The sequence below is a fragment of the Phoca vitulina genome, unplaced genomic scaffold, assembly GCF_004348235.1.
Source record: "Phoca vitulina isolate PV1807 unplaced genomic scaffold, GSC_HSeal_1.0 scaffold125, whole genome shotgun sequence".
Classification (NCBI taxonomy): domain Eukaryota; kingdom Metazoa; phylum Chordata; class Mammalia; order Carnivora; family Phocidae; genus Phoca; species Phoca vitulina.
The window spans coordinates 557,416-575,527 of NW_022589828.1; the positions used below are offsets into that span (position 1 = coordinate 557,416).

Genomic DNA, 18,112 nt, shown 5'->3' on the forward strand with positions numbered 1-18,112 from the left:
ATTCACCCAACGGCCCCGACAAGAAGGGGAGAGATGCCCATCAAATTCAGGTAGAGTTGCCCTGAAAAAGATACTAGGATTGGGGCTGCCGTTTAAAAGAGGGCTTCAGTTGCTGTGTGCTTTTTTTTTTTTTCCCTAGCTGATGGGTTAAAATCAATTCTCTGCTCTCCGACAGGGGTCACCTGACCTTGCTTAGTTTGAGATCTCTGATTGGTGGATTATTTTCGTCCAAAAGTTACTAAAACTTTCCTTAGAAACACAGGGGAAAGACGATTCTAGGCCCGTGTTCTGAACGCATCCAATCTGGGGGGGGTGGCGGGAAGGTTGAAAAACAAAGCGAAAACGAGACGCTGCTTAGCAGAGGATGGTTTCGATCCATCGACCTCTGGGTTATGGGCCCAGCACGCTCCCGCTGCGCCACTCTGCTCGCTGCGGCAGGCGCCCTCTAAGTAATCCCTTTATTATATCTTCCTCTAAAGGCTGCGGCCTTTGTCCTAGTTTTTCTTCCTCCTCAAAGCCCGCACATCCGTTTTATCCACGCTTCCAACAACAGAATGAGTCCAGAGCACGCCGACTCCACATATTCTGAAAGCAGGAAATTCGATGCCCCTGTCGGGGAAACGGCGGCCGCCAGCCTGCGCCACTGACCTCCGCGGAAGCGGCTCTGCGTCCCGTCTGAGTCCCAGAAGGGATGAGCAGCCTCAGAAACCGCACGAGGAAGGAATCCTACTACTACACGGGGGCAATTTGAAAACGATTTGAAAGGATTGATAAGGGGGAAAAAAAAAAAAAGTATATGCACCGTTGCATTGGCCGGGAATCGAACCCGGGCCTCCCGCGTGGCAGGCGAGAATTCTACCACTGAACCACCAATGCCTGGTGGGAGAACGGCCACGCCGGGGGTAGAAAAGGGTCAGCCTGCTGGTTTTCTCGCTGATACCAATACACGTGCATTTCTTTTTTTTTTTTAAGCTCGTTTTCTGCTCTTATTGACTAGAACCTTGTAATCATCCTTCTTCCCCATTTTCCAGGAAAACCTCACTTTCGTGGCAATCCCGCGACCCGGAGCCTGGACGGGTGGGGGCCACGCAGTGGGATCCCCGGGCACGCGGCGGGCACAGCGGGGTGGGACCCCCGGGACCGCGCAGGGAGGGGCCCAGCACCGCTCTCTGCGGGCCGCCGGGGAGAAAAGCCAGGCAGGGGGAGAGGCAGGCTTCGGTTGCCGTGGTTACGCAGGTGGCACCGAAGAGGTCTCAATGAAAGGTGATTTCCAAAACAAAAAACAAAACAGGTACAATCATAACGGTCCTATGAATATAAAAATGAACTCCTTTTTTAGCCCCTTCATGAAATAACTGATGAGATGCTACTACCAGGTCAGAGGAGAATTCAAAGGGATGCCACGTATAGATCAGGGAATTTGATGTGAATGTGTAACTAGGGGCGCCACGGGCTTTTCCGCGGTGGGCGTGGGACGGGGGAGTGGGCCGAGAAGGAGGAAGATGTCCCATCAGGAGACACAACTAATTTGCATGGCTACAGACACGGAGTATTTTCTATCGCTGTCAGTTACCTACAGTTCACAGAGCTGGAAAATAGCTCCCGCTGGACTAGATCAGAGGACACAGAAGGGCCTGCCCGCATTTCCCTTCGCAGCACAGACTTTCCCACAGTCTTTCTTCTTCAGGGACGTCTGCCAATTGTGAGGACAAAGGTAAGGGCCGAACTCAGAAGCTAAACGCACCTTTAAAATCCCACCATTGCTCCGGGACCATGACCCGCAGCTGAAGGCAGGCCCTCGGCCAGCCGAGTCTGGTCTTCCCTGAGGACCCCGCTGCTCATTCCTGCCTCCCCAGCCCTGCGCTCTCCAGGAGCCACGGCCTCCCCTTCCGCTCCTGCTCAGGGGCTCGGCTTAGATGGGGGGCAGGGAGGCAAAGAGATAACGTGTCACGAGGTATAGATAAACATGAATTCCTTAAAATCATGCACAAGACCCGACCTGCCCGTCACACACACACACACACACACACACACACACACACCCTCCTCTATTCCTACTCCGGCCTTGTTCACCTGCTCCAACCATGCAGAGCTTTGCAGTTCAACAAGTGTTCAGTGTCTCTCCCTTGTGACCCCAAGCTCTCCCCTCGAATAGTCACCGAGTCCCTGCTCTCCTCAGTCTCTCTCCTCCTCAGGAGTGTCTTTCATCCAGAAACTCTAGGTCATCTTACCACTGAGGCCTTTCCTGAACACTCTACTTGGCGCAGCAATACCCCCCCCAGAAGGACGCACACAGTCGACCCCTCTTTCTTACTTTGTGTTTTTTCTCACTCCTTTAGTTCCCCAGGACATACCATTCGTTTCCCTTTCTTTTCTGTCTGCTCACCAGACGGGGGGCTCCCCACAGAGACTTGGTGTGTCCAGCTCCCTGCTGCGTGGGCAGCTGCTGAGACCTGGCGGGCAGCCCCCAGATGCTCAGCCGAGCAGGCGGATGAACGCGCACCCCCAGCGGGGTGTGCGGGGCGCCCTCCGCGGCACCGTGCTGGCTGGCTCCCCATCACTCCACTCCTGCTCTTCACAGCGACACTAGGCCCCAGCTCAGGGTCTCCCAGTTAGTTTCAGCCAGGGGCTCTCAAACCTCAGCATGCGTGGCAGTCACCGGGTGGGCCTGTTGGACAGCCGGGCCACGGACTCTGGGGCTGCCGGTTCAGCAGATCGCTGGTGGGGCCCAAGAACTGACTGTCGCAGCAAGTGCTCAGGAAGCGCCACACTGACAAGACTCACACTGGCCCTGCCGCCCCCTGCTTGCGGTGACGCTTCGGAAAGCAGGTGCGGGCGCCCTCCCCCCTCCGCCCCCCCCCCCAGGCTATATGGTCTTAGGTTCAAATGGGCACATACTCCTGTTGACCTAGTCCCTTAAAAGCAAGAACTACTGAAAACCTGAAAAACAGCTCCTCTTGATCCCACTGGGCAGGAGCAAGGTGTAGGGCTGGATGCATTTGTCCCCTTACCGCGTTGGTTCTTTGGCTGGCCTAATAATCAAACTGACGTAAGACCGATGCACTGGAGAAAAACGAATTTAATCTCCTAGTATGGGAGCCCCATCAAAATACGAGACTCAACCAAGTGACCAAAGCAGGGAGCTTGTGTACCTTTCAGACAAAGAAACGATACATTTGTGAACTGACAAGACAGAGAGCAAACATATTGCATTATTATTAACTTGATTTTCTCTCTACCCCTATTGATATAGGCTCTGTTGGGGAGGAAAACAACTTTCCCTCTATCTTTCATTGCTCTTGGCTGAGGACCCCCCCCCACACACACACACCCATTATAAAAGAGATGAACAAGAAGAAACAAGCGAGTTTAATAACAGGTCTCCATAGGAGAGAGCTGTACTTAGGAAAACTCCCCAGAACGGCCCAAGCCACTTCGGCTAAAGATGTTGAGGTGAGGGTGGGAAAGAGGCAGTCATGGGAAGTTGCCAGGCAAAGCACAGTAAAGTTGCTATACAGACTTAAGTCTGGGGCCTCCCCTCCCCCCCCCATAGAATTTCTAGTGATTTACAGTCATCACTCTCTTCCCGGTATAGACAGGGAGTCACCCTTACACATGGAGATTTCTCTTCTAAATGTAAATCATCTTTACAAAAGGGTACCTTCTACTCCGTTTTTAGAGCTTCTGGGTCTGCTTTTTCTCAAAAAAAAAAAAAAAAAAAAAAAAATCAGTTTATTTCGGTGTGGATTATTCTGCTACCGCTCAGTTGTGGTTTTCGTTTTAACAGCCCTAGATTCCCTATTTCTAGTGATAAGGATGCCTTGTACCCTGCTGGTACAGGGAGGGTACTTTTCACATGGGAGACTGATCTCTTGTTTTCAGGGAGACAAGCAGGGTCAGACTATCCTTCTTGCACTGGCTGTTTCTCAAGTACCTTTAACTAAAAAAGAACAAAAACCAATGTGTCACAGTGGCGTATTTTGGGGTGGCAGATTCTGCTCCCCTTCATGTCACTCCCACAGACTTGAGGAAAGGTTATCTGGAAACCGGAATTAGTTTTGACTCCCGTCTTTCTCTTTAGAGATTAGGCCATGTCTAATCTATCAGTAAACAGTGCCAGCTCACACTTCAAAATATACTGTTAAAAAGAAAACTACAGGCCCCCGATGGTGTTGCTTGGGCCAGGTCACCAAACCTGGGCTTCATAACTAACCCGATTGCAGTTCTGACCTCCCCCAGAAACGCAGCCTTACGCGGTCAGCCAGGAACTTTCTCGTCTGCACTAGTGAGGTAGTCTGCCCCCTGGGCCTCTCCATCCTTAATGGCAAAGCAAAAGAAGGTAATCTGCAGGATAAAACCCTCTGCTTTTCCCCCTAAGGGAAGTGACCTTGCCTGCGACAATCTTTTCTTTTCTTTTGCTAATAACTTACTTATCCCACCCTCCCTCCTGTAAAAGCCTCCCATTTTGTACACCTCCCCAGAGCTCCCCTCTACTTGCTGGGTAGGATGCTGCCCACTCCATGAATCACTTAAGAAAGCCAATTAGATTGTTTAAAAAGCAACCACCACCACAGGCCCCAAATGGCATCACTGAGCTTAAAGCCCCAAATCAGGAAACGAAGACTTAATCCCTAAACCAACTGCAGTTTCACCCTCCTGGAATGTAACCTTCAACCGGTCAACACAGGATTTCCTGGTCAATACTAGGGAATTTACTATAGACCCCTTCCGCTCCCCTTAGGAGGGCGGCCTTGCCTAAACAATGCATTCCTTGCTAATAAATTCCTTCCTTCTTTTTTTAATGCCCTCTCTCTGCCTTTAAAAACCTTTCTTTAATTTTAAATTAATTTTAAGTTTTAGTTATACAGTGCAAGATTGGTTTCTGGAGTAGAATTTAGTGATTTATCATTTACATATAACACCCAGTGCCCCTCACACATCATTAAGGCCATGGTCAACTTAATGCCCATCCCCCATCTAGACCATCCCCCACCCCCCTCCCTCCATCAACCCTCAGTTTGTTCTCTATCCTCAAGAGTCTCTTATGGCTTGTTTCCCTCTCTCCTTCCCCCCTTCCCATATGTTCATCTTTTCTCTTGCTTAAATTCCACATATGAGTGAAATCATATGGTATTTGTCTTTCTCTGACTGACTTATTTCGCTTAGCATAAAACACTCCAACTCCATCATGTCGTTGCAAATGGCAAGATTTCATTCTTATTGATGTCTGAGTAATATTCCATTATTTATATATAAACCACATCTTCTTTTTCCATTCATCTGTCAATGGACATTTGGGCTCTCTCCATAGTTTGGCTATTGTTGATAATGCTGCTATAAATATCAGGGTGCTTGTACTCCTTTCTATCTTTTTTTGTATCCTTTAGATAAATACCTAGTAGTGCAATTGCTGGACTATAGCTCTATTTTTAAGTTTTTGAGGAACCTCCATACTGTTTTCCACAGTGGCCACACCAGTTTGCATTCCCACCAACAGTGCATGAGGGCTCCCCTTTCCCTGCATCCTTGCCAACATCTGTTGCTTCTTGTGTTGTTAATTTTAGCCATTCTGACAGGTGTGAAGTGGTATCTCATCATAGTTTTAATTTGTATTTCCCTGATGATCAGTGATGTTGAGCATCTTTTCGTGTGTCTGTCAGCCATCTGGATGTCTTCTTTGGAAAAGTGTCTACTCGTGTCTTCCACCCATTTCTAAACTGGGATTATTTGTTTTGGGGGGGTTCAGTTTTATTAGTTCTTTATGGATTTTGGATACTAACCCTTTATCAGATATGTCATTTGCAAATATCTTCTCCCATTCCACAGGTTGCCTTTTAGTTTTGTTGATTGTTTCCTTCGCTGTGTAGAAGTTTTTTTGTTTTTTTTTTAAATCTTGATGAAGTTCCAATAGTTCATTTTTACTTTTGAAAAACCTTTCTTTAATTTAGCTTAGTGGAGCTCCACTCTATCTGCTAGATGGGATGCTGCCCAATTCATGAATCATTTAATAAAGCCAATTAGATCTTCACATTTATTTAGCTGAATTTTTATCATCCAACAGTACCCAGAATCTCACCACTGCTCACCACCTCTATCATTACACCCTGGTCCATACTACCAGCATCTCTTAGTCAATTATTGCAAATGTTGCTGACTGCTCTCCCTGCTTCTGCCCTGTTTGTACCATAGTCTATCATGTCCCTCCTCTATTCAGACCATCTTACCCACCATAAAAAACAAATCCTACAGTGACCCATCCTTCCTGTAGGGAGGAAAGTTTTCCTCTACCCTCTTAGGTTCAGTTGCTAGAATGTGTCAATTAAAGACATTAACGGGAGAAAAGGCATACAGATTTTATTTTCAAATTTATGTGCATGGGGACTCCACAGAAAAGAAATGAAAAATCCAAGGAAGCAGTTAGCCTTGGAAGCTGACATTCCATTTTAACAAAGGGTGAAAAATTGTGGAGAAATGACCTGACAAAGGAAAGAGGGCTTTGGCTTCTGGGAGCAGTGAATTGTGGGAAGGAAATATATGGGGAAATTAATAGACGATAAGGGTTATGTTAGTAAAGTTTGTTTGTGCAGACTCATCTTGGTGCTGACTTTCCATCTGCCTCATGGCCATAAAATTCCCCCAGAGAAGGGATTTCTGGCAGACCTCATTTCTCAGAATTGTCTGCTTTTAGTCAGATAAGGGAGCTCCAAGGAGGTTTCTTTCTGCCTCTTTTGAGTCTCAATTGCCTTCAGCTCAAAATAACCCATATGCTAATCTGGCATGTTTTGGGGTAGCATGTTCTGATCCCCTTCATACCTCTACCTCTAATCTGTCTCCCACCCCTCTCTCCCTTACTCACTTCACCAAGGTCTCACAGCTGTCCTACACGTAGGAGAGGAAAACTAATTTCCCCTTTAACCTTAAAAATATGACTGCCAGTTATTTTACCAGCAAAAATGGGTTCACTTAGCAATAGCCAGAGACTTGCAATCTGGGACAGTCAGAGCCATGGGCAAAGGAAAACGCCCTTTTGTAGAGGATCAGGGAATTTGGGAAGGCTGTTATAAACTAAAAGTTCATTGGAGCAACCTGAGATTTCAAAGTGTACTAGCCTTTCATCAGCTGAGTTGAGATAGTCTCTCATTGACTGGGCTGTAAGCGATGGAGGGGAGGAAGGCTTTTTTCCTCCTGCTGGGGTAGTAAAGCCACCTGCAAGGTCTTTCTGTTGCATCTGAAACTGACAGGGAGCGCTGGGGCGAGAGCGCCCTCTGCTGGCCCTCTGACTCCATTCTTAAAGATACTTCCTTTTATTAATTTTCATAGCTTCTACCCTTCTAGGTTCTTGGCTGAGACACCCCTGTAATAAAAAGACAGATTAACAGGAGAAAAACAAACAAGCATGATGTGGATACCTCCTGGATACTTGGGAGAGACCCACGAAAACTCCCCAAAATGGCTCAAGCCACCACCTTAAATACCTCTCCACTAAAGACAAAAGAGCCACTGTTGGGGACTGGGAGGGAAGCCAGTTATGGGAAATTTTCAGGCAGAGTAAACAAGGGTATGGTTGTTATGCAGATTTAAGTCTGTGTCTAGACATTGGGTCATCCTGTTCTTCAAGGTACAGAGAGGGTATATGACTTTAAAGGACAACTTCTTGCCTCCTGGGGATCTGGGGAGTGGCTGCAAACCTGCTTGCAAATCTCCCCATTCTAGTGAGACTCCAGAGATTAGAGACCAAGGAGCAAGGCTGGGAGTGGGAAGGTGCCTCTGTCACTCTTACAAGGATAATCCAGGGAGAATCAGGTTTGCTACAAATATGTGGAGGAGAGGTTTGCCGCCTCTTGGGGGCTAAGTAGGAGCTCCTCTAGGAGAGAGAGACATGGGCTCAAAGGTGGAAAACAGTGCATTTACAGGGTGAAGGAGGCTCACCTAAGGAGGGAAGCTGATGGACAGGGAAGTGAAAATCCCAGAGGTCAGGGAATATGCATCTTTGGTCTCAAAATTCCAAGACCCTTGGCCAGTGGTGACATTCAAACCCTTGTCCCTGAGAAAGGATTTCACTCTAAAACGGAACTGGAGGGGATGAAACAGAGACTCTCCTGCATTGCATCTTTAGAAGGAAACTTAAGACCCTAGAGACTGACTTCCCACAAGTGCCTGATGTATAAAACACCAAGACTTATCTCCTGACCGAGGAACAGCTAGCAAGAACCTCGCTCCTGGGTGACTGGGTGGCACAGTCAGTTAAGCACCTGACTCTTGGTTTCAGCTCAGGTCTGATCTCAGGATCGTGAGATCCCACCATCCAGCCCTGTGTAGGGCTCCGTGCTGGGCGTGGAACCTGCTTGGGATTCTCTCTCTCCCTCTGATGCTCCCCCTGCTTGTGTTCTCGCTCTCAAATAAATAAATAAAATTAAAAAAAAAAAAAAGACTGCTCTGGGGGCTAAGGGCAGGCTGCCCCAAGATGGGCAACTTTGTCATATTGATTATTTTATTTATTATTATTTTTTTATAAAAACATTTTTTTTTAAGATTTTATTTATTTATTTGACAGAGAGAGACACAGCGAGAGAGGGAACACAAGCAGGGGGAGTGGGAGAGGGAGAAGCAGGCTTCCCACTGAGCAGGGACCCGACCCAGGACTCGATCCCAGGACCCTGGGATCACGACCTGAGCCATGTACTACAGGCCAGTAGGAACATGAGTAGCAGGGAGGTCCCCTAATGTCTCACCTGGGAGCATACTGTCAATAAAGCACGTAATTATTGGCTTCATTACTGGCTTCAGTTCCAGGACTCACCTTTGAAGAATCATGGAAGGCACAGATGTGTTTAACATGGGTAGACTATGCTATGTTAAAGCATGATGCAGCAATTATCTTCACGTATTTAAAAGGGAGTCATGGGGGGCCTGACTGGCTCAGTTGGAAGAGTGTATGACTCAATCTCAGAGTTGTGAGTTTGAGCCCTATGTGGGGTGTAGAGATTACTTAAATAAATAAAACTTAAAACAATAAATAGGTAAAGGGCAGTCATGCACAGAGCATAGTTTGTTCCATAAAAGGTAGAATTCCTACTGATGGGTTAAAACAAAGCAGATTTTAGCATGATATAAGACGGGACTCCCAAAAGATTGACATTACATGGTGATGACACAGTGAACCCTTCTGGCAATGTGGGAAAATAGAAACATACATAAAACAGAGACTGGATTACATAATCTACCTAATGCCTTTCCTCTTCAAATTCTGTTTTAGGAATTCTTATAGTTAAATCACATTTTTCATAACCATTTCTGTTAATGACCAAAGGAACAAAAGCAGATGGAGAGAAAATTGTAGACACAACCAAGTGTTTGGGTGAATGTCACGTGGAAGCCGTTGGAAGCATTCTCGTGGCTTCTCAGGAAAGGGCTGAGCAGAAGCTACCCCAGGAAAAAACGGGATGGCTCGAGTGGGTAAACCTCTCTGTGGAGGTAGGGTTTTCAAGTACTGGAGGGAAGCTGGACTGCATGGCTTGTAAGATCCCTTCCAGCCTGGAAAGTCTATGGCTGTGTCCGTAGCAATCTAAGCGGGATTTGGTATAAGAAATAACTTCCTGAAGGTGACATCTGTGATATGCGGACTATGTTAATACAGGATGCAGCGGAGAAGTCAACTCTATTTGTTTCCAGGGCTGCCATAACAAATTATCAGGAACTTGGTGGCTTAAAATAACAGAAACTGATGATCTCATAGTTCTGGAGATCATGGAGTCCGTAAGGTCCTCTCCCTCTGGAAGCGGTGGGGCTAGGGAGGAGATCTGTTCCTCGTTCCTTTTGTTTCCAGGAGCTGCCGGCATGCCTCGGTACGACTCCTTGACTTGTCATCCCACTGTCCGCTCTCCTGGTTTCGTATCCCCTCCTCCTCCGTGTGCCCTGGTCCATTCTCCCTCTGCCTCTCTAGGAGGACACCCGTGATGCACTTAGAGCCCACCCAGATAATCCAGGATAACTACCACTCTCAAGATTCTTGACTTCATCACCTCGTTTGCCAGAGAATGTCACATTCACAGGTTCTGGGCATTAGAAAGTGAACATATCTTTCCAGAGTCATCATTCAACCTTCGACAGCATCCATACCATCAGGGCGATGTAACCAAAAACCCCCAAAGAAAGAAGAATAACATTAACTTTGAGAACTTTTAGATTCTTAATCAAATGAACAAGAATCCAACTTTATTCCTACCCCTACCTAAGCATCATCACTATTTATTGTCATTAAGTGTGTGTGTGTGTGTGTGTGTGTGTGTGTGCAAAATGGTGGTTTATTAAAACACGGGTTCAGGACCTGTGAGCAGAAAGAGTTGCACCGGGGTCTTGAGGAGTGGTGATTATATACTTGGGAGTTAGGGGAAGTAAGGAAAAGGGAGGTTTCAAAAAAATTCCATATGCTAGGGCGCCTGGGTGGCTCAGTTGGTTAAGCGACTGCCTTCGGCTCAGGTCATGATCCTGGAGTCCCGGGATCGAGTCCCGCATCGGGCTCCCTGCTCGGCAGGGAGTCTGCTTCTCCCTCTGACCCTCCTCCCTCTCATGCTCTCTGTCTCTCATTCTCTCTCTCTCAAATAAATAAATAAAATCTTAAAAAAAAAAAAAAATTCCTATATGCTGAAGAGGACCATACCTACAAGATACCGGAGGTCTTGCCATTGTCAAGTTAAGGTTCTTTTCCCCTTCCAGCAAGGTGTTAACATTTAGTTGGGAGATTCCTGGAAGAATGTCACACATGTCCCACCCAGGAGTGGGGGATGGGGGGCCATTGCAGGGTGTCAGCTTGAGCTTTGCCTTCAGCCAGCCTTCTGCTCCCTCATCACTTCCCCCCCTGAACAATTTTGACCCTGAAATCTTTAAGGTTCAAAGGTGGAATGTCTCATCTTCTGTAACGTCTTCCTGCCGAATAGGGGCAGAGAGATGTCCCTACCTCTGGGTCAATATTGGTCAGTTGGGGAACAATGAAAGGGGAGGAGCTGAATCCAATGCAGTCGACATGTTTGAACCTCCTTGAGTAGAAAAGATCATCTGTCAGCTGGAAGTTATGGCAGTGAAGGAGTCTTGACACTAGGCATGGAGACACCGGAAATGGCAACAAAACAAGGTTAATATTATAATGAGAAAGAGAAGTCTGAATAAAAGGTCTTTGATAGTTGACCTTTGAGAAATTTCCTCCAGTCCAGGAGTTTTAACCAATCATTAAAGAGATCATTTAAAGTGCCAATTTGAGTTAGAAACCCAGAAATATTTTTGTGGTAATCTGGAATGTATATGCAGCATTGTTTTTATGATAGTGCAAGTTTTATATTCATGCATTTGTATTACTTTAGTATTTAATAGAGCAATGCTATTTTGAGTGTCATTTAGGGCTCTGACCATGTACTTATTAAGAGCTTCCACGTGCCAAACAACATCCTCCAGTCTCAGAGAGGGAACAAAGATGGATGTTAGGTGGTTATACCAATGAGACACAGAGCATGTCCACCATGGTTTTAAATTTGGAAGGTTGGCTGGGTTGGTATAATGGCTTTAATAATGCGTCCGTGCATCTAGGCAGAACCCAGAGTACAGTGGCCTATCCAGCCTGGGGGAAGCCGTGGCCACAGGTTAGAGCTGCATAGCTGTTGGGTCCCAGCCAGGAGCCAGCCATCTAATACTGGGCCTCCTTGAACTGCAGTCAGGACTTTAAGGGCTATTCGGTTTTGGAGGGCCATCCTTTGAATTTGTGTGAATTTCAGGCCCATTTTTGATCGGGGAGTTATGGCTTGATAATAATCCCCTCCTTAAAATTGCTCCATGGGCATGTAAGACTAGAAAGGCATTTTTGGGAGTCAGTATAAATATTAATTTCTAAGACTTTTGCCAATTGCAAAGCACAGTTGGGTGTTATTAATTCTGCTTTGGGGGCAGACGTGTTTGCTGACAGGGCTTTGGCCTCAACAGTCTGACTTAGACTGACTATAGCATACCCAGCTTTTCTTACCCCTCTTCTCCATGAAACTACTACCATCAGTAAACCAACTGTCGCCTGCACTTTCAATAAGGGCATCTTAAATCTGGTCGACTAGAATAGACAAGATCAATAACTTCTGAACAGTTGTGTTCTATAAAAGTATGATGGTCAGGTCTGGGCATAAGGGTAGCTACCAGGTGTTAAGTATTACTTCAGGCGTACCTGTAAGCATTGCCTCTCTTCGTCTATTGGTGGCCTTTGATCCCTAAGACACTGTGGACCTGATGTGAAGTCATTCCAGTCTTCATAGTCATTACATGACTTCATAGTCATTACATGACTTCATAGTCATTACTGTCCCATAGCGAGCTTTGAGGTTCCTTTTACCAGAAACACTGCTGTATGCTTGGCTAAAGCCTTTGTTTGTAATTGTACCTCAATAGGGGTGGCTTCTAGGATAACAAGGACTATGAGGGATGAAACCATCAAGAAGACCGCTTTGTTTGAGGCCCAGCCTTAACAATATCCTAATTACAAGGAATCACTGGCAAGTGGGAGAAGACTTGTCAAGAGATAAGGGCAACCCCAGGTACAGTATCCAATGCAATCGTAAAGAAAGTGGGGTCATCCATTATCTCCACAAGTCCATAGTCAACCCCATGGAGTGGGATGTGCTCTGGCTTTTAAGGAAAAATTTTATCATCCCAGCCACACAAATTGGTCAAGGTGCTAGTGGAGTTATACAATCGTTGGGGAATCAATCCCATTTTCCAGCTATGATTAAATAATCATAGGCACATGGGGTCCTGTTATTATCCTCGCAGAATAAAAAGCATAAAGATTATCTAAACATGAGATATTGTAGAAATAGAAAAGGTATTTCTCTGAAGTTTACGTCAAGTTGTCTAGCTTAAGCAAACAACATTTAAAGACCATCAGATCTAGGATTTAACATCCACAAAGGTGGGTTATTGAAACATAATTTTTCTCTCTAAAGTAATCCTCATTTCTAGAGATAGCCAAATCAAGACTAATTCATTTGCAGAACAAGTCCAGTTTTAACAAACTTGGTTTAATTATTTACATAAGCTCAGCAAGAATGATTGATCACATAGATCTTTTAGAATCTGCTTTGCTGGAACTTTTATAAGGAATCTCTAGGTTGAACTTTTAGTAGCCTCTCCCGGCCAGAACCCAAGCCAAGTACTTGCCATCAGACATGCCTGCAATACCCTTAGATGTGGGCGGATTCCTCTTCATGAGGCCCCCAATGTATCCTGAGGTTCCTGCACCTGCCAGGAAGTGACATTCTCTACTCACCTGGTGAGGCTGCTGGGAACTCTATAAGCAAGGTATCAGGCCAACAGTTTCAAGGGGCTTTATGGCTCCAGGTTTCATAAAGTCAACCTTAGTTCCTTAAAGCTGTTTGGTCATATCTGAGTCTATGCATATCTTTCTCAAATATGACATTCCAGTCAAAGCCTTTGGTAAAATAACCAACATTTCCAATGGTGTCCTGTTACATGGAGAACAGATTCTTATTGAACTTATGCAAATGACTATGATTGCCATGGAAGAAAGAACATTTAATGAGACCTTTTCAATCAGAGGGTTCAGGTAGAGAGAAAAGGTAAATGCTTTGTTCACAGATGAATACTTTATCACGTCTTCGTTAAGTCATAGATGTTAAGGGAAAGTTTCCTTAATCTGGATGAGTAAGCATTAGAGAATCAGCAATGTTTTAAATAAGAGTCACAAAACCATAATCTAATCTTTTTAGTTTATTTAGTCCCATGTTACTATTTCTTGTTCAGTGGGAATGCAGCTTTTTAGTTAGTTCTGGAAATTCTGTCCCATTTCAGTTTTAGAATTTAAGATGTCAAAAACCTGTATTTGTCCTAAAAGTCCTTTATATGAATTTGCTTGAAGATGAACCATTTTACAAGAGAATAGGAACAGTAACTATAAACGACAAGACTCAAAAATGGACATGGTTAAACATCTGATGAGAGGTTACAACTTAGCTGGCAAGGAAATCCGGGTATTTCTGTGACATATAACACTTTAATAATCAAAATATTGAGTGATGATGACCTTTTACCAGAAGGTAACATGCCAAACAAACAAGCCTAATTAGTCAATGAGACTTGTTTACGATTTAAATCTTGGGGAAGTTTGCTAAAATCTTAAGAAGTTTTAAAACACATGCCTAAATAGGATTAGGGATCATCAAAGACCTGATAAAGGCAAAACACAGAAACTGGTTTTCTGGGCAGACAAAAGAGAAAAAACCTTTGTTTACATTTTCTTATCAAGAGCAGACCAACAATTCAAGAAAACTTTTTGAAAAGAGAGAAAGCAGACTTTCCATGTTATACCAATGTACTTTTAAAATACATTCATTTCAATGTTAGTCCGTTCTGACCACACCAAAAATTCCTCCCCAAGGATTTCCCATCACAAACCTTCTACAACTTTCTTTTGCATTCAGATTTTATCTCAAGCCATTTCTTTCCAAATAAACATCTTTTTTAGGACAAAATTACCTCCTTTTACCTTCGCCATTAGAATTTTTAAACTAAATACATTTTCCTGTTTGAAACAATAGGAGATAGATTATGTAATTTTTCAATACATACACTTAATTGACCAGTGGGCAAAAATTGGTGGAGAAATGAAACTCTTTTGTGCAGATACAAGCAATTCATATATTCGATATAGTTTTTAAAAGGTGAATGAACATTAGAACCATATAGATAGTAATTAGAAATGAGTAAGGGACAGGCGGAGCTAGGTAGGGAGAGATAGATATGGGGCTATGTGATCAGGCTTACAGAAATCCAAAAAATGTGGAGGTGTGGGAAAACCACTGTTCTTATTCTCTTGTAAAATGGTTCATCTTCAAGGAAATTCATATAAAGGACTTTTAGGACAAAAACCAGAGATCTGGGAACAAAAGGAACCACCCTGCCCTAGGTGTGTGGGGTGAGTGTCTTTTTTTTGATAATCACCTGTGACCAACAAGGAATAGCCAGACCGTAAAAAGGAAGTAAGCCATTGAAGGTGTTATTGATAGTCCTTGATCAATGGTGATATCAATAGAAACATTAAAAGGATTTAAGTTCCCTGGTTAGCTTTCTATAAAAGACCAACACTAAAAGCCTTCATTGGCAACCCTGTCGGGACCCATCTCACTCTTGAGAGCTTTTTCTGTATCTTCACTTAATAAACTTCTATTATCTTCGCTTAATAAACTGCTATCGCTTTATTCATTCCTTTGTCGGCGAGATTCATTCTTTGACTCTGTGAGACAAGAACCTAGCTCTCCCGCTTCAGAAAGACAATTGAATTTGTGTATTTCTGTGTAATTTAAATATAGACATAGTCACACTTATGTCCATTGTTTACATTAAATATGATAATCATATTACCACAAATATACATGCCTATCAGTATGCAGTACACCCCGCCTGAGGCTCGTTCTCGGTGGTCTGGCTCGGGGGCTCAACTGAAGAGTGGCAAGTAAAGAAAATGCAAACCCACTGTTTGAGGTCCTTTTCTGGGAGAGTGCTGGAAAGGGAAGGAAAATTCTTCTCTACCCTCAAGTTCTCCCGGCTGGACTAAGAATTAAATCAACAGGAGACAGATTAACAAGAGAAAGAAACAAAAAACAAAAAAACCCAAAGTTTTATTCTGGGCATAGAGTCCCAATTATGAAATTGAGCCCTAAAGAAATGACCAAGGCAGACAGTGTTTATACTTTTTAGACAAAGAGACGATAAATCTATGAGGAATTGACAGGACAAAAAAAACTGAACTTTGGGAACTTCAAGTAGTGAGGAATTCTAAACAGGATTTGGGCTCAGTAGTCATTAGTGAGAAGGAACAAGGATTGTCTCTACAGCCCTCTCGGCCCTGGATTCCCTGCCTCTGGTGAGAAGGCTGTCTCTCACCTCCTGGCACAAGGAGGGCAACTTTCTGGGAGATTTCTTTCCTGCTTTCAGGGGACAGAGGAGGGTCAGAGGGTCAGAGTGTCCTTCTTGCACAGAGTGTCTGTTAAGTAATTTTTATCTAGAATAATCAACATGACAAAGTGGCCCATCTGGGGTGGGGATGGGCTCCCCCTTGCCCTCCACACTGTTGTTCTGTGGAGCATCTTAGTCTCATAATGTATCTCTTCAAAGCTGAGTCCTGGAACCAAAGCCAATAAGGAAGCCAATGATTACGTGCTTTATTGACAGTATGCTCCCAGGTGAGACGTTATGGGACTCCCTGCTACTCATATTCCTACTAGCTTGTAGTACATAATATGAAAGAAATACTTCTGCATTAATTTACGTTCAATTTCACCCATTTACTTATGGCTTCTATCTTTTAATTTTATTTCTGACTTTCATAGAATTATCAGTTTCTCTCGGTTTGGTGTCACTTTTAATCTAGTATGCCTGTCATCTCTGAGTTCATACAAGTTAGTGATAAGTGCATGTTCTAGTAGGACAAACGAATATAATTCCTGTGACAACAGTACCTTCCTTCCAGAGCGGTAGGGTTTTAGGAATCACCTTTTGAGGGAGGTTTTACTAGCAGATAGTGTAGAGGCCACTTTTAGACGAGGCTTGAGCAATAGGACCTTGAGCAAAGCACAAGGGCCCACAGTGACCACCGAGCTGAATGCAAATAGGCTCATTAGGCAACCCACCTCGAAAGAGCCATAAGCCCTAACTAACCAATGGGCTGCTTAGAACTAGGCACAGTTAACAAAAAGGAGAACGTTCCATACATCCCCATGCCTCCCCCACTCTGCCTTGTAACTGTGGGTCCTCACCACTGTCTCGTGGCAGTCTCTCCTTTGCTGTCGGGCCCACAGCTCCCTTGCAGTGTAGTCAAAAAACTTCTCTCTCTTTTGTTCTGCCCTGGGTGAATCCTTCACCTCCCACACTGCTAGCCCCCCATCCTCAATGGGGTCGCCCCACACACAGGAGCAAATAGAAATGCTTCACCATCTTAGTACTACATCATATTATACAAAACTATGAGAAGTGTGCAAATTCTACTCAGAAATCGAGATATGTGACATATGTATAACATTTCCTAATGATACCAGGCTAGTACATCTATAAAAATAGACTGTTAGCTTAGTATTTGTTGTTCTAAATGAAACCAGAATGGATTCTAGTTATTTAGAGTATATAGCTTAAATAATGTATTAAATATATTAACTAATATATTAAATATATCAAATAGTACATTACATTAAGTAATAAATAATATAGCACATAAACTAATATACTAAATAATCAATATGTATTTAAATAAAAATATATATCATATATTTATATTAACATATATTAATATATAATATTTTAACTTACATAACTTTTAAAATAATCACAAACTGATAGTAAAATATTTGTATATGTATCTTGTATTAATTGTATTACTTCAAAGTTTACCATTACATCATGCATTGAATCAATTAGTGGCTCATCTTTAAAATTGCAAAATACCTCAATTCCCATCACTCTGATTTCACTGCTATGCCTCATAATTCTTTAAAGGTTACTGACATGGACTTTGAGATCATATCAAAATTTCTCTCTGGAAGTCCAGTATATTATTTATTCAGACTTCAAAATATGAATGCATTTTCTTTGGGGAATGTCCTCTCATACTTCAATCTATTCTTTTAGTGTTTTGCTTCCATTTTCCCTTTTAATTATATTCCTCATCGATGGAGATAAAAGATAGGAACTCAGCAAAACATCTTCATTTAGGGGTGCCTGGGTGGCTCAGTCGTTAAGCGTTTGCCTTCGGCTCAGGTCATGATCCTGGGGTCCTGGGATCGAGCCCCGCATCGGGCTCCCTGCTTGGCGGGAAGCCTGCTTCTCCCTCTCCTGCTCCCCCTGCTTGTGTTCCCTTTCTCGCTGTGTCTCTCTCTCTCTGTCAAATAAATAAATAAAATTAAAAAAAATCTCTTCATTTATTTTAAATATTAGCCCAGCAGTCTTTAAAGTGTGGTCCCCTGATCAACATTACCTAGGCATTCATTAGATATTCATTAGATATGCTAATTTCCAGCCCCCTCCCTCACCCAGACCTTAGAAAATCTGGGGGTGTGGATTTTAAAGCCCT

The 18,112-nt window shown here is 43.9% G+C and overlaps 2 non-coding genes across 2 annotated transcripts; both read right to left on the minus strand.

Moving 5' to 3' along the window:
* Positions 1 to 355: 355 nt before the first annotated feature.
* Positions 356 to 427, minus strand: TRNAM-CAU. The gene has a single exon. It is a non-coding gene; the product is annotated as a tRNA-Met (tRNA).
* A 378-nt stretch (positions 428 to 805) lies between these two features.
* Positions 806 to 876, minus strand: TRNAG-GCC. The gene has a single exon. It is a non-coding gene; the product is annotated as a tRNA-Gly (tRNA).
* Positions 877 to 18,112: the final 17,236 nt, after the last annotated feature.